Source organism: Zosterops lateralis, assembly GCF_965231275.1.
Source record: "Zosterops lateralis genome assembly, chromosome: 19".
NCBI classification, from domain to species: Eukaryota; Metazoa; Chordata; class Aves; order Passeriformes; family Zosteropidae; genus Zosterops; species Zosterops lateralis.
Genome location: NC_139779.1, coordinates 10,338,848 through 10,351,526, shown reverse-complemented (window position 1 = coordinate 10,351,526; position 12,679 = coordinate 10,338,848). Strand labels below are relative to the sequence as shown.

Sequence of the window (12,679 nt, the reverse complement as noted above, 5' to 3'; positions counted from 1 at the left end):
CCCTCTAAACCGAGTGCAGCAGGAAGAACACGTGTCTTTAAGAACCAAAAATCAGGATTTTACAGTTACATTACAATACTCTCAAATTTTTTTGAGACAACCTACAGAAAATATTTTAAATACTGGGAAAAGAGAGATTGTTTTTGAGGCCCCCAAATTTCACAGCATCCTCACAGTGTAATTTCTGCATGAAGCACAGTTCAGCAGGATTCAAGAACCAGGGACTACCAGGGTTTCTCAGCACTGCTGAGCATCCATGTCCAAAAGTCTTCAAGACTTCTGAAAGTCTGGAACCCCACATTGGTGGCTCGAGACATCAAAAAGTGAAAGCTTTCACTTCATAAAGAATCAGGCTGGCTTCAGCACTCTTTTGACTGGCTAAAAAGAACAGACATAGCAGCTATCCCCTCCAAATGCCAGAAGGAGAAAAATGAGCTGGACGCTGCCCTCCTCATCACCTCATCAGAAAACTGAGAGGAAACAGCACAGAGTTCAATTAGTGGTCTGCCATGTAACCAACAGGATTTCATGTACATGGAAAGTATTAGGCAACCTGCCTTTAGAGACCTGTTTTGTTTTCCTGGAAGCATCCATCACAACAATCAAGCATAACACTCCCTCCTAGCACAGACATATCATTATAAAATACAGACGTGGCCCCACCACAACAGAAACCACAACTTAATTATTTTGTGTCATTGGTAATAGCTGCTGTGACAGCCACATTTACCAACTCAACTCTCTTCAGGAATAGTGCCAAAAAAAGCAGAAAATAGCAGCGGCTCGATTTTTTACTGTCACTTCTAAACTGCATGAGGCTGCTACCAGTGCAAGGGGTAATACAAGCTGGGCAAAAAGAACTTCTGGGATGCTGCTTCAGATGGGTTCCAGCAGGCAGAATTATTTGTTACAGTGGATGAATTTCCTAGAGAAGTCACTGAAATTAAACTCTTTGCAAGTACTGCCTGACAAAGTCACATGCATGTTGACTAGGGAGAAACTAGAGGTCCTAGAGGAGAAAACATTAATATTAAAAACCTAACCTTTCCAGATCTGATGGCATTTATAGAAGAATTTTTTATTAGAACGGTAATATGTGTCTGTGTGCACACTCTGACCCCAGCAGAAGAAGAATGATTGTGACAGATGCCAGTTTCTGGGCACACATCTAAATATGCTGATATTTAAGGGATATGTACCCATGAAATCCCATAATTGCTGCCTCAGAAATCATGTCAAAACCTCATATCTCCATATACCATCTCAAAGCCCAATCCCCAGCTCAGTGCAGTTCTGTAAAAGGTCAGGACCACGGAGCCATCTGTATTTTAAAGCAAAGTCTTTCACCAGCACAGAAGACCAGTTCTTGTGGTATATATGCATTTAGTTCAAGCTAATGATGCATTCTTTTCCCGGAGGAAATCTAAACATGAAAAATTGGAATGACAAACCTTGTGTGCCAGGAAAAAAGGAACTCAGTGTCATCTCTCTCTCCCATAATACATTACACATGCCTCTTCCATTCAAGTTATTTCAATAATTTCTATTTCCTTTTAAACCAATCTTTGATAAGCTGAATGCCAACAGCATCATCTATTATCACACCAAAGCCAAGAAAGGAAAAGAATTGCCCCCTTTAATAATTTTGAGACATCAGGCAAACAGTATTTCTCTAAGTACATATGGAAACCCTATATGCAGGAAGACAGTATTTTTAGTTTCCCAATAGCCAAACCCTGGATGGATTATTTTGGATTTCTGCCTTCTCAATGTTTAAGCACATTTCCACTTCAGCACTGTTGCTAACTATGACTGCCTGGCAACATATGCCTTTTTCTGGCAATGCCACAAATGTAGACCAATCTATTATTAGATTAGCTCTTTGAAAATGCAAAGCTTACACTGTGTATGGAAGAAATACTCAAGCTTGCACAGAGCAGGAAGTGCCTATGGGATGCAGCAACAGCATCATTTCAGTCTGCAAACAGTACTCAGTCTCCATGGGAGGAATGAGCAGGAAAGTGGAGTGGTTTGCTGTGCTTGCAGGTCCACACCAGAAGTGTCTCCTCCAGATATTTGGTCTCCTGGGTGTGCTGAGATCACAAGAGTGGTAATATTAGGATGAATGTGACTCCTGTTTGTCCTGGGTCACACACAGAGCACAAGTTTCTGGGAATACTGCTGTGGGTCATTTGATAGTTCAGTACAGACAAGGAAGACCACAAGTCTTACCTTCTAATTTATGAAGAAACTGCTTAATTAAACGTTATCTCAGCAGGGTGAAGTGTTGCAAAACTGTTTACCCTATGGAAAAGATTCATTCCAGAAGCACATGGGCAGCTGGTCTCCCCACATGTAGGAAACCATGGCCAAATGCCATTCAAGGCAGTCAAATGAAAAGACTGGAAATAACACAGAAGTTTGCAAAGAAGCAGTTAAACTGAATAGAAATTTAGAAGCAGCAGCAAGTTCATCTGTGTGAATATGAAAGACATAATTTGTTGAGATTTATTCCAGGCTGTCTTCTCATTTTAGATGAGGGATTTGTACACTTCACTCTGTATGTTATCATGACATGTTAGACTGTACCACGTTCCTCAGCACGTGTGACTACCCAAATACCTCACTAACACTGGCTCTGGCGCACAGGGCTGCTCTCACACGTCACAGGCACTACAAATGCTGCCACAACAGAGCCCACCTTCCTCTTTGGCAGGTGAGTGGCACAGTATAGTGCCAGCCTCTGCTCATCTTAGAAAACTCATTTCTATCATCCGCATAAGTACAGAACACAGTAAGGCAGGAGACAAGGCTGAAGGAAGGGAGAAATGAGAAGAAATAAATACATTCAGATAGATATTATTTTCCCAAATAATATTTGAACTTTCTAGATTGATTATGAGCAAAAAATTCAGATATCAGACTGCTGATGGAACTAGCTGCATTTGTGCTGAAAAGCACTAACTGTTGGAGACAGGAGCAGAGGAGAATTACCAAGTCATTCATCTTCTGTTATTCTCTCAAATTTTGGGAACTGTTGTTTAATACTGCCTGTGATGTACTAGTTTAGCTTCCTGTCATCACACAGTAATTCTCAACTCAAATTCATCAGCATATGGGTGAACATGGATGAAGTGATCTGTCTTTATCCCGACTCTATGGAAAACACCAGCATGCTTGTTTGTAGGGAAACAGCCTTGAAGTCACTGTCAGTTTCTTACTGGAAGTGATTTTCTATTTTTCTTACAACATAAATTTGGCAACTTCAAGTTTTGTGAGAATAATTATTAACTGATTTTGCCTACCTGTCTAAAAGTCAAAATCATGAGACTGCTCTGGTAAGGGCAGGCCAGAAGCAAAGTGAAAGCCACAGCTACCCTTGCACCTCAGGATTTGTTGGTGCATGGCTAGCTACCACTGCAGTCATAAGCTTGGAGGGTTGGGACACCCACTCTTCACTTCAGAACATCCAAGTGCATATTCAGCACTGAGGGGCATCTGGGTGATGAGCACTGGGCACTTGTTTGGGGTCAGTATGGGTTATTAGAGCAAAAACCTTTTTACAGGGAACAAACTGAGCACAGCTCAATATCCCTTGACATAAAAAAAAGCTCTAAGTGGCTTCCTGTCTGCATTGAAGAAAGTGACCTTGCAGAATCAGTGGAGCCAAAGTGCCTGGAGTGCCCTCCTGTCTAAGGAGCCCCACATGGAGCAACACCATGCAGAGCAAACACACATTGGTGTGGGGCCAGCTCAGATACCCAACTCTTCCCAAGTCAAGATTCATCCTGTGCTGCCCCTTTTTACCAAATGGTGCATGAATTTCTACTGATGAAGATGGCCATACACAGCTCTAAGCAAACACTGACAGGGTGATTGTTTGCACTGCCAGAGAAGCACTGAGGCGTATTTGCAACAGAGGCAGGTACAACATGCCAGTGCTGTCCCTGCCAGCTCACAAGTGCTCTCAGGATCTGCTTTTTTCCCCAACAGTTTAAACGAGTCAGGGCTAATGTTCAGCTTTTCCTAGAAGGAACCTCCCTCAGCTCAATTACAGTCCTGTTTGCAACTTAAGTTGTTTGACTTGCAGTGTAAGAGGAACGTAAGTGAATTTAAGTCAAGAAGTTTATTGAGTTCTGTCTTCATGAGTTCATGGGTTTTTGGTTCAGAGCTTTATATATCTGCAGATACATGAACAAAACCAATTTATAGGAATGAATCCAGTTGCTTTTCAGTCACTAAGGACTACATTCCCCAAAATGCAAAGTGCATAAAGAAAGCAAACTTTTGTTCTGAACAATGAAAACACAGATGAGTAAATCTTCCTCTGGCTGCCACTGCTGATTGACCCATATCATAGTAAAGAAACTCAGCTTGGAAAAGATGGCTTTCAGGGAAATTTGAATTTACAAGCAAAACAAACCAAACCAATACAACAAACATGCACGGTTCACAGAAATGTAACTAAAACCAGCCCAGGGTTTATTAGCATGGCTTGATGAGTTAAAAAGAAGCCACAGAAACATGGATTTTCTCCATGCAATTCACTGATCATAACCCTGTCAGACATTTCAACCAGCTCTCTTCCCAACTCTCCTGACTTTCATTAAACTCAACACCAGCTTCACTCAACACACCACGGGTGAAGGGCAAAAGCAGGGGATATTTTTCTTTACAGAAATCTGCTTTTAACACAATTTGAAAGAACAGCAGTAGTGAGTCTCTGTATCACACAATACTCCAATTAGGATTGTCTTACTCTGTCTGAGTTCAGCTTTTCATTATGGGCCTGGGCACATTTCTGCAGCTCCTGCCAGGGCAGTGCAAAGCTGTAGAACACCATCAGGGTGCCATGCAACTCTACAAACCCGGGAGACTGGTAAGAAAATCATCTGCTGCTCTTTATGTCAAAACTAAATACTGGGGACCTCAATAGTAGGATAAAGTGAATTTAAGGCAAGCTTAGGCAGAAGGTGAACCGTAGCCAAGAGAAAATGCCAGACACACACATCATCTGCAGCAGGACATGAGTCTCTTCAGGAACCAAAGCAGCACAGCACTGCCAGCATCAAGTGGTATCAAAAGCCTTAAACATGGACCAGTCTTGGCCACCCTAAGCACTGCTGAGGTGCTGCCTATGCTACACTGACCTATAAAACCATTACTATACTATACTATAAAACCATTAGTGGGAACCATAATAACTATTAACATGCAGGAAGGACAAAGACACACATCCTCTTAGGCCAGAGCACTTGGGAGAGAAAACTGCTCGCAAGCCTCTCAGCACATTCTTCTCTGAGAACATAAACCCTGTATTTAAAAGCTTGTCCATCCTTCTCCTCCTCCAGAACAATTTTATTAGGAACAAATAAATGTGAGAGGGGATGAAGCAGCCTGAAGTGTGAACAGTGTCACAGCCTCAGACCCAAGAGACAGGAGAGCTGGCTGTAACAGAAATATCCAAAAGATAAAGTAACCTTAGATAACACGTTCCTGCAGTCACTGCAGCCAGCTGTGTGAGGACAGCTGCACGACAGGCTGTCACTGCTAAGCCAGATCCCTGCAACTGGTTCTGTTCCCGCCTCTGTGGGATGGGAGCACCTCTGTCCCAGTGCTAAGGCAGACAGTGACACACCTCTCGGGTTACAGGATCCGGCTCCCATGGCTGCCCTGGGTCGGCAGGGGAGGTTACAGCCACTGCTACTGACCCCAGCCTACATGGCAGGGAGGGAAGCTCTTTCTCTTAGGTAAATCCATAAATGCATCAGGAATTACTTCAGTCTGCTAATATAGATTGCAACATCTCTGAATTTACAAAGTGGACAGTGAGGCAGGACTCCTATCCACTTTAAAAAACAACAGGCTGCCAACAAAAACCACCTCCCTCCAAAATTCCCAGAGCCCATCGTTAGCTCCAGAAACTCAGATCGAATGCCTTGCTCCATTCTGGTCCTCCTGGCCAGCCTGTGACTCAGCTTCCATTTGTGATACAGATCTAAACCATCCCTGTTGAGAAGCATGGGGATATAAAACCAAAACAAACCTCATCATATTCACATTTATTGTGCTAATGGGAATTAAATTTGCATCTCAGGCACTTTGCTCATGTTTTATTGCTGTTGTTCTTCCAGGATTTTTTTTAAGCAACATATCAGAAACAGCAGTGTCTTGACTGGTGCAGTATTATCCCAGGACAAGCACAGAGCAATAGCAAAAACCTCTAAATCTCTAAATTTCATCAAAAATTATAAAAACATTTTCAAGATTTTCAAGAAACTATATCTGATGCATTGTACAACACTGCCTGGACTAATTTCCTTCCCAGAGGATAACTGTAAAAGTGCACATCACTTCTTCAAGTCCTTTAATCTGTTGCTTTTGGTTTGAAGCCCATCCCCCTAGCATCTTTAACAATATTGTTTACAGATTTATCATTGTTAATGTCAGGAAAGTAATTTTTCACATCTCCAGAGGGTCAGTGAGTGTTTACATCAAAATGACAAGAGCTCTTTGCTTTGGGAGAGAATGCTGTAATCAAATCTCTGAAGGGGAAGTTGGAGCAATACATGAAAAAGAGGCTTAGTTTGTGTGCAATGGCCAAGAGTATTCATTTATTATCTAACAATTAACTAATTGATCCACACACACCTTTTCCTCTTCTCTCTTTGCTATGCCTGTCTGGCAGCATTCTTGGAGGCCCCTTTATTGTGAGTCAACTTAGTCACACATGAGATTCAAAAGCAATTCTTTCCATTTGAACAAGCCCATCATTTATTTAAGCAGAAGGTAACTGTGCTTTAAAAACTTTGTCTGTACAGCAGTAACAATATCCTCTGATGACTGTCAGAGTTGAACTAATTTTCAGCATAAGACAGAGGTGGAGTACAACACCACATTTTCCTTAACCACAAAATTCTCTTCTACAACCCAAAATCTGAACTGAGAAACACGTTACAGATGTGGGTGTGGGTCCCTAAGGTTTACAGCTGAAAATATAGTATGATTTAATGTACAACAAAGGCTTGTGAACACATCATACCACCTGGATCCCGAAGGATTATCCTATCAGAACAATGCAAACACTGAGAAAGTCCTATTTCCTTTTCCCTTCCAAATCAGGCATTACACTACCACTCCTTCAATGCCCTCTGCTGCAGAATATTGACTTTTAAATCCTACCAACACTACAACATAACTGAGTTTTCATGAAATGTGATGCTGCTGTACATCCAAACTCATATATTGGGGTTTCATAGTAGCTATTATTGTGATCAGCCAAAACCCAGTGATTATTTTGTGGACAGCAATGAAAAACACAGACTGCTGAGCATATGCTTTTTATTTCAAAGATGGGAGCAACTCATGCTCAATACACTGGGGATGAGAGGTTCTTACAATATTGCTCCAAGACACAAAAGATGCAGGAAGAAACAGAAAATCTGTTGTGGACTAGAATGAACTTGTTTTCCATAAACACAATTTCCCCCCTCCCCCCCCCAAATTTCTAAAATATATTTCCAGTGCTCAGTATAGAAAGTTAAATGCACAAGAAGTGTTTGCAGTTTCAATGTAGGCAGTAATTGAGAACATGTGTGTTGGGGGAATTAAAGGAGGAGGAGATTCAGCAAGCCATGCTCCATCAAAATGGAGAGGCAGGAGAAGCACGTTTCAGGCCTCATCATTTTCAAACAATTTCCATTTGCAAGCAGGTCCAACACCTCACATCAAACTGAGGAGGAATACCGTGAGGCTGCATGCCAGCTCCAAATTTAATGCACATTAACAATTTAAGTGCCCAAATAAAAAAATTAAAAAACAGAGTTTCACCAATTTGCCTTTAAGTTCCAAAGAAGCTTTAGCTTCTTGTATGACTAAGAACACCTTTACAGCAAAAGCAACCTCTGTTCTCATTCTCCTGGGCTCTGCTTTTGGGTCTGGCACAAGATGGTACTACCCAGCCCAGTAATGTTTAGTACTTCTGCATATTTTAGCTCATATTATGTACAAAAAAGTGTTGTAAATGTGCCTGTACCCAGCTTCCCATAAACCTCTAATTAACCAAATCTACAACTCTCAGAGGTACCAAAAGGAAGTTTCATTTGCTTCCTTTGCTAATGAAGTCAAAGGAAGCTCCTCTTGTGCCAATTCATTCTTTCTGGATAAAGATCCCTATGTACATAAGCTAAGTGGAAAACGCATTCCAAGAATTTTAAGGTTTCTAAACTCAGTCAATGCTGACTATCCACAAAGTTTCAGCCTTGAAAATTTCAGATAGTATTACTTTTAACAATGCTCTTCCAAAACACTCTTTTTAAATTGGTCTCTTCACACTGCAAAGGAAAAGCCCAGAGTAAAGGCAGAAGCATAAAACTTCTTCCCAGGCCTATCAGACCCAAGGAAAACACGAGAGATTATTCAGCAAGTAAGCATTACGTGGCTCAGATAGAATTCTGCACTTTTGGAATATTGTTCCTAAAATCCAGCTGCCAAATCAACACCCAGAACAAAAGCCAGAGCTCCTGCAGAAGTGTATATGCCACAGATGATAATGCAGAGTGAGTCACTGGGTCCAAACCAGTGCCATGGCCAGCACCAGCCCACAGATGTTTCTTATTGTTCCCCTACTCTGAAGGAACACACCAGACACTCAACAGGACTGAGCTTTGCTGGGTCAGGCTCAGATCCTGCTGGACCATCAGTGTCAGAGATGTCACATAAACTCAAAAGCAGCTCAAATCAAGGCCTCAAACCAATGTTCCAAAAGTCTCCAGAAGTTACCAGAGTTTCCCATTCTCTTGCCCTATTCTGACATTTGGGATATGTTTGCTGGCTGATATAAGTGGCGGCAGTGCCTCCATAATTGGCTTTTGATCCTTTCAGAGTTTCAGCACAAGAACTCTGGTGCTGCCTGTGCAGCACCCAGCCCAATGAAGTGCAGACATTTCTAGAGAGCAAATCACACAGAACATGCTTTGTAAGACTGTTCAGTTTGCTCAGTGAGGAGAAAACAGCTGTTTACAACCAAGGATTCATAAACTCAATTTCCATCAAAGAGCTGGGTGACTGAATAATAAGATGGCAGGTGAAATACAAAGTCAATAAATGGAAATTAATGCATACAGGGGAAAAATAATTTAACTTCTAAATGAAGAATGACAGGCTCTAATTGAGCCAGTCAGGAAGAAGATGTTGGCATCTTCATGGCTGCTCTCCAAAAGGGTCAAAGCTTTCAAAGATGCTGAGAGAACTGGGATAAAATCAGGCAGGGAGGTGAGACCAACTCATTACTACAAAGCAAAATATTCAGCACATCCCCAGCTGCCAAATACTTCATGATCAACCATCCCAAGCTACCAAACAGGCAATTCGGAAGAAACAGATTCAATTGGAAGAAACAGATAAGGTGTCAGTGGTGATCCAAGGTGTGGAAAACTAAGCAGATGAGAACTGTCCAAATGTGGGATTATGGGAGAAATTATTATGGCCAAGGTGGTTAAAAAATAACTCTCTGTTTCACAATGTGAGAAAGTGGGGCATACAATTAATTGATTTGACAACACAAAATTTTCCATTTGAAAACCAACATTACTGTGAAGCTGCATGAGAGGGATGGCCAGCTAATAACACAAAAGCCAACATGCACAGGGAAGAGATGGGTTCAAGCAAGAATTAGAAGATCTTAAAGATCCTTTCCAACTCAAACCATTCTAGGATTCTAAGATGAGCTCACCAGTGAACACGGTGCCTCTGATGGCATCTTCCCTTTAGGAAATCTCTTGCTCCAGGACATGTACACTGGCCTTGTTTTACATCCCTGAGCAGCTCAATCAGTGCTATGGGAGTGATGGTGCTGGGAAGGATGGCTCTTGGCTTTGCCAGCCTTTTATTTCCAAAGAACAGCACAGCTCAAAGTACAGGTAAGACAGGAAGATACAGCATGAAATAAAACCTGCGGGTCTCAAGCCTTTTTTTTTTTCCCTTATGTTGGGAAAGATGGGACAGAAAGAGCTTGCGAGTATGATTGCCTGGTAAGAAATACTTGTGAATGAAATAGAAATGAAAGCCAGCTTTGAGATATAATCATAGCAAGCAAGAAGAAAGTGATTAGCTGGAGAGAAGTTGAAAAACAGAGAACAAATAGACTCAAGGATGTAGCTCTTCTTCACTCTGCTAAGGTATCAAGAAAAAAAGTAAATAAGAAAAGTAGTCTTTAGAGTTTAGAATATAGGATGATATGGTAATATAGTAGTTTTCATAGGTTGATGCAAAGTTTGTAGGTTTTGTATTTCACACTGGTTGGTCACTGTAAATTAGAATATTCAACACAAAAGGAGATGTAATGTATTGTAATAAGGTCTTCACTTTCTTTTATTTCTCTTACCGCCCTTACCCCATATCCCCTCTCTTCCTGTCTCTTTGGGGCTTTGCTTCAACTAAAACTAGTAACTAAAAGCAGGCCCTTTTCACCCATGGCCCTTGCAATAAAACCACGTGTTTCTAGAATATCCCAGGTCTGCAGAGTTCCTTCTCCCTGCCCTCCACGGATGCTCCTACACCCTTAGAAGTTTTATTACTGTAGGGAGTACTTGTGCAATCTGACAATCTCTGACACCTACTACTGTTGAGGTAACTGGCCTCAGGGTCAAACAGCCCCAAACTCATGCAGTCACAGAGCAAAGCCCTCTCAATTGTCATTTCACCCTCCTGGGCCTTCTAAGCATGGATCCTAGAGGGACTTGTCATACTGAGCTGCCACCTAGGGAAGATTGTGTCAGCCCCTTCCCAGAGTGGGGAAGAGAGAATTAGTAGCAGGAATTTGAGCTGGTTGTCTGGCTAAGAGGCTGCTACCTCAGATACAACCACAGAGAACTCCAAGCTTCAAATCCTGATTCTCATATCTCCAAGCCCATATATCAAGGATGGGTGAATGAGTGTGAGCTTAAAGCCAGGAAAAGTCTGTTATCACCACACACTCTCTTCTGACATAGCAATCAGAGTTACTAAAGCAAAGCTTTTTCAAACAAGATGCTGGGATTTGGGAGTTCTCCTTTTGTTTCTTTCTCTTAGGGATTTTTCTCCTATTTTTGTTGCTAAGAGACAACAACAACCGGTACTTAGGAGAGACGAAAGAAGTTGCCAAGCTCAGGGGAGGAGGGCACCTGGCTGCACTCTTATCTGAGGGTTTCTGTCCTTCAGAGATACTGGGGGAATTGAGCTGGGAAAAAAGGGGCTGGGGCAGGTTCTGTCGGCACTGATAGAGGAGACGGGCTGCAGTTGCTGTGGGGAGAGTTCCCCAGCAGTGCAGGGTTCTGTCCTCTCCCTTTCTTCTACCCTGAGTGCAGCTCTGCTCCTAAGAGCAGCCACTGCACTGGGGCCTTATTAACACCCCACCTCACCAAACAAAGGACTTTCACCATCTGCTCCAGCGCCTCAGGGGGAACCCGGGATCCCTGAGCCGCTTCTCCCTCCACGGAGCCTCTCCCGGCCCTGTTTGGGAGCTGCTGCTGCTGCCCAGTCCCCGCCGTGGGTTTTTGCTGCACTGCAGCCCGCACCCCCCGCCTGCACAGCCAGCACAGTCACAGCTCCAGCTGCCGAGTTCCCGCTGCCTCTGGCCCTGTCCCCAGGCCAGCCCGCCCCGCCGCCCCGGCCGCTGCCCCGAGTTCGGCCCCTCAGCCCGGCCGCCATTGCCGCTGCTGCCCGAGCCCGCCCACAGCGCCCCCTGCGGCCGGGGGGAGCCATCGCACCCGCCCTGCCCGCCGGGAGCCGCCAGAGCCCCTGCCGGCCGTGCCCGGAACTGCACCCCAGAGGAAAGTCCTACAGAGCCGGGAAGAGACTTGAGAGACTTCATTGGGTTTGTTTGCCTTTTGGTTTTTTTGTGTGTTGTTGTTGTTGTTGTTGTTCTGGTTTTTTTGTTGTTGTTATTTTGGTTTTCTTTGGGTTTTTTTGTTTGTTTTTATTTCTTGTTGCTGCCATTGTTGTTGTTTGCTTTGTAATACACGTACTTACTAGTAAAGGATTGTTATTCCTTTTCCTGTATCTCTGCCTGAAAGCCCCTTAATTTCAAAGTTATGATAATTTGGAGGGAACGGGGTCATATTCTCCATTCCAAGGAAGGTTCCTGCCTGCCTTAGCAGACACCTCTCTTTCAAACCAAGACACAGGTTGAATTGTGCTGGGGAAGGGGGAATGACAGAACTGTATCAGGAAAAAAGTTGGCATTTCAGCAACAGTTTATAGTTCCAACTACCAGAAATCAGTACCAGCTGTCATCTTAGTCAAACTAAAAAGCACCTAAATGGCAGTGGTCAGCTTGTTTTTTAAAGAGGAATTTTAAGTCTATGGGAACCAATCCAATGCATTTACAATTCTTGGACAACCTTTCCACAAGCTGAGGTAGCATGAAACTAAGACAGTTCGAAGTGAGACCCTGAGGGAACAGACAATATCTATTTCCACTTGTCTTCAACTGGCTAGGTATTTTGGAAGTTAAAGGAAATGCCATGCCCCTGGCAGATTTTAATACTTTAACTAGCAGTTTTTCCCTTGCCTTATGCTCTTTCCTTTAAAGCATAAATGAATCAAGTGCAGCTCTGTTTAAAATACCACTTCTCATGAAATTCTAATCCCCATTTAATTTTGTCTTGCTGCTTTACCACAGAGAAGGGAAGAATGAGAA

The 12,679-nt window shown here is 42.9% G+C and overlaps 1 protein-coding gene across 3 annotated transcripts in view; it reads right to left on the bottom strand.

Annotated features, from left to right (window-relative positions):
* The window catches only part of CASTOR2 (cytosolic arginine sensor for mTORC1 subunit 2), a 127,724-nt gene that overhangs the window by 63,398 nt on the left and 51,647 nt on the right, over positions 1-12,679 (bottom strand). The gene's annotated exons all lie outside the window — the stretch shown is intronic.